This window comes from Octopus bimaculoides, chromosome 13 (genome assembly GCF_001194135.2).
Source record: "Octopus bimaculoides isolate UCB-OBI-ISO-001 chromosome 13, ASM119413v2, whole genome shotgun sequence".
In the NCBI taxonomy this organism is placed as follows: Eukaryota; Metazoa; Mollusca; class Cephalopoda; order Octopoda; family Octopodidae; genus Octopus; species Octopus bimaculoides.
Window position 1 is genome coordinate 29,741,935 of NC_068993.1, and position 4,972 is coordinate 29,746,906.

A 4,972-nucleotide genomic window follows, 5' to 3' on the forward strand; every position below is an offset into this window, starting at 1 on the left:
AAACTCCTATATCAAAAGCATGGAAATAAGAAGAAATTTGGAAAAAAAATAAGGTAGGGGAGCAAATGTCACCTCCAGCATGCTAGAAACAACAGCTAAACGACATGATTTCTGAAAAAAACTTCTGAAGTTTATATTGAAGATCATTATCATCGTTTAACGTCTGCCTTCCATGCTGGCATGGGTGGGACGGTTTGCCAGGAGCTGGCCAGGCAGAAGCCTGCATCAGACTTCTGTAACTGTTTTGGCAGGATTTTTACAGCTGGATGCCCTTCCTAACACCAACCACTCAGTAAAATGGACTTAGTGGCTTTTACATGGCACAAGCCCAGGCAAGGTTTTTATAGCTGGATGCCCTTCCAAACACCAACCACTTTACAGTGTGGACTGGATGCTTTTTAAGTAGCACCTGCACTGACAGGATCACCAAATAACTTGCAAGGCAAAAATCATTTGTGAGGAGAGGAGGCATTGGAGGAAGTGATCTTGTGTCAGATGATGAAAGGCTAGTGAGACAGAGTAACAGAAACAGGTGTCTTGCTTCTTGCTGTAGATGAGGTACAAAGTTGCCTGGCCAGAGAGAGAGATCAAGAATGACAGAAACAGGTGTACTGTTACAAGGAGATCCATTGTTACCCAACTTGAGAGAAGTGCAGGAGTAAAAGCGAGAGAGTGGGAGACAACAGGATATAGATGGTGGCAAAGTGCTGGGCATACTCACAACAGTTGGGGATCAGAATATAAATGGGATGGTTGAGTAAAGGAAGAGAGAGATATAGATGGTGGAAAGTGCCAGGGCATTTCCTTGAGGTTCAAAGGTCATAATACAAATGACAGGGTATTGTGAAAGAAGCAGATTAGAGGAGTGGAGAAGTGAGTGATAAAAACCGGGGTGTATACAGGGTGGGTTGTGGGCTGCTGGATAGCAATCATCATTATCATCATCATTGTTTATCGTCCACTTTCCATGCTGGCATGGGTTGGATGGTTTGACTGAGGACTGGTAAGCCAGGAAGCTGCACTAGGCTCCAAACTGATCTGGCAAGGTTTCAACAGCTGGGTGCCCTTCATAATGCCAACCACTCCGAGAGTGTAGTGGGTGTTTTTTATGTGCCACTAGCATGGGGGCCAGTCAGGCAATACAGAGAAACAGGGCTGTGAGGACAGGATTGGGGAGTGAGAGGTAGGCATAGTGTATGAAGAAGGAAATGTGAGGAAGAGATGTAGATTGGTTTGCTGGGGTAGGGTGTGTGAAAAGTTTTGCTGTGTGGGTGGAACAAATAGGGTGGGGGCTAACAGATAGCAATGAAATGATACAGGGAAATAGAACCAAGAGGACGGGATGAGGGCATGGAAGGTAAGCATAGTGCATGAAGTGGAAATGCAAGGAAAAGATGTAGAGATATAGTTTGGTTTGTTGTGTAGGGTGTGTGAGAAGTTTTCTAGTTAAGTGTGAGTGGATGGGGCACACAGCACTTCTAGAACTCAGTTTCGCTGACATGGGCAGGTCTTCACAAGAACCTCATATCACCAGACATCTCAGTCCATTGTCGTTTCTTCAATGAGGCCCAACATTCTGAGAGTGGTCCTTATCACTTTATCCCTCTTCCTGGGTTTCCCTCTTCCGCAGGTACCATCCACTTTCAGTGACAGGAATTTCTTTATGCAGCTGTCCTCATTCATACACATCACATGTCCAAACCAATGTAGTCTTCTCTCTTGCATGTTACATTTGATTCCTCTTATGTCCAATATTTTTCTAAATACATTTACAGTTTGTTGTACATGTGCGATGAAGTTGCACATCCAACAGATCATATTTCTCTTCAGTCCACGCATGTCTTCAGCATTCAGAGCCCATGTCTCACTACTATGGAGTATAGTCATTTGCACACAAGCATTATACAGTCTACCTTTCACTCAGAGAAAGTCTTTTCGTTACCAACAGAGGTAATAGTTCTCTGAACTTCCTTCACCCTATTCTTATTCTAGAAACAATACTTTCAGAGCATCCTCCACCATTGCTAATTTGATTACCTAGGTAACAGAAACTATCTACAACCCCAAGAGAGCCTCCTGGGCATTGTGTGTATAAAATGAAATGAAATCCAGGTTTAGTCACAGATCGATCAAGTTAGTCAATTTTTAATATCTTTGTGACAACATAGTGTCTCTATACATCCTAATGAAAAATTGAAAGAAAGAGATAATGCTGCTCTCTCTTTGGAAGAGAAACTAATTTTGACAGTGGTAAGGAAGATATTTGTTTTATTATCACAATTGAAACGATATTCCAAGGTGTTACATGGCACAAGTCAATAATTTCTTTATTTTTTCAACTTTCTGTGTAAGGACCTTGCATGGCTCTGCTGGTGATTCAAAACTGAATCCACTCAATCATTGCTTGTCAAGAAATTCTCAAATCTGTTTGTCTTTGCATCTACACACTGGATGCTGTATAGCAAACACTTGACCTACACTATGTCATTAAGAGGTCAGTCCCTTGTTTTAGATGTAACCTATTCAACTTTCTATTGATATCCGAAGAACATTCTGCCTGTAATCAACTGTTTTGCTTATTTCTGACAGTTTTTGCTAATTTCTGACTGTTTTTGGCTACTTCTTTACTTTTTATTTTGTTTCTTTAACTGTTTGGACTTTTTTCCTAATTTTTTTAACTTCAATTTTTAGATGGATTGTCCAAGATTCCAAGGATAATCACATAATTGTGGATCACAAGACTTGTGGCAAGGATATACAACTTCTTGGCATGCAACAGACGAGGTGATATTGATATGCTGTAGGTGCAAAAAATACTGTGTCAATCCATACGAACACTTTCTCGGAAAAGAGCCAACTATCAGTCTACAAAATTTTAAATATAATTTTTGACTTTATTTTCGAAATGCCGGTAACCTGTTCCATGTCGGTGAACAATGTCAGCAAAGTGACAGCAATACAGTGGTATGAATATTGCTGAGAAATCTGTTCATAAAAATTATTAAAAGATAAAAAAAAGATGTGGTGGCCCGAATCATGTCATAGAAGAGGATGAAGGCTTAATGTTTAAGAGAAAAAATGAAGTTGGGTATGTGGTGCACTCATACAACAACACCCAGAAAAAGGGATACTTGCAACATGTTGAAGACAGAAAGGCAGAGACACTAGAGGCAGTCATTATGGAAAATGTTGAATCAGGGTACTTACAGACCAGTGGGCTGGTTGCCAAAATCTAGAAAAACTTGGATACATCCATGGTCCTGTGAACCACTCTCAGAATTTTGTGGACCCAGAGAGTGGTGTATGTATGAATCGAGTGGAGGCATACTGGAGCAGAATTTAAAAAAGACTGAAATATAAATTCAGGTCAAGTGACGAGGCTATGTATAGGGATCTTTATAACATGACATGCAACTGAGCATGGGAGTATTGCAAGACCTTTGTAAAACACATTGCAGAAATTTACCCACAATGATTTTTGAAAGGTATGTAAACGATAATTCTCATAACTTATTTCTGTGTACTTTTTGAGCATACCTACACAAGTGTAATGCCTTTGATTTTCTTTCCTCACAACTGTCTAAAAACTAGAAAACAATGGAATGCGCTTTGTACACCTCAACCAAAAATTATTTCCTTAAAAGAACTCCATTTTTCTATATGTTATGAGGAAATAAAATCAAGTGGGGGCTACTTGTGAAGGTATGCCATTTTTTGATGCATGGAGACACTATGTCGTTACAAAAATGTTAAAACTTTACCAACTTGATTGATCTGTGACTAAACCTGGATTTAATTTCCTTTTATACACACTTTGCTATTGATTATATAGATAATTGCAAACATGGCCTGTAAAGATAACTTATCTTAATACACTATATATGTGTACATTTTCATAAATGTTTCTCTTGCATGATGACCCCTTTGGAACTTAACAATCATGGCTGATGTCCAATTTACACATTTTACCTCTGCCCCAGTTTTGAAATGTTAAAGTTTTCCTTCTTTTGGAATTAAGAAAGGTATGTAAAAATAACTTCTCTTCCTACAAAACTTCCATGTATGTTTTTGTTGCATGCACATGCACACACACACACACACACTCTGGGTAAAACTTCAGTATGAATTATGTTATTTCTTGCTGTGTGCACACACAAAATTACAGTTCAACTACAATTGTAATGACCTTTCATTATTTTGTAATTCAATTTTGAGATGAGCATATTTGAAAACCTGATCTTTGATATAAACTTAAAAGGAAGTTTTTTTAGAAATTGTGTCATTTAGCTGCTGTGTCCAGCATGCCAGAGGATTTGCGTCCCACGCGGATGGGAAAGCCTTCTTTTTTCTGTCGAGGGTTTATATGCTCCATTATTACACTATTTTCGTTAGTCATTGCACGGTGAACGGCATAAGCTTTCAGCTTATATAAAAATACCATTATTATTATTTACAGGATTGTAAAATACGGCACTGTATAATAAAGCCATTCACACCGAAAGCATATGTATATATATATATATATATATATGCTTATTATAGCCTCAGGCTGACCAAAATCTTGTGAGTGGATTTCGTACTCGGAAACTGAAAGAAGACTGTCGTATATATATGTATATTTGTGTATGTGTGTGCCTGTGTCTTGTGTTTGTACCCCCACCATTCCTTGACACCTGATGTTGCTGTGTTTGCATTCCTGTAACTTAGCGGTTTGGTAAAAGACACTGACAGAATGAGTACTAGGCTTACAAAGAATAAATCATGTAGTTGATTTCTTCGACCAATGACAGTGCTCGACCATGGCCGCAGTCACATGACTGAAACAAGTAAAGCAATAAAAATCTATGCCATTTTAATCCCGAGCAAGGCCGGGTATCTCTACTAGTGTATATATAAAGGAGACCACAAGGTGGATGGGTTAAGTGCTAGAAGAATGTGATCTTCTTCTAGCACATTAGCCGTCCACCTAGTG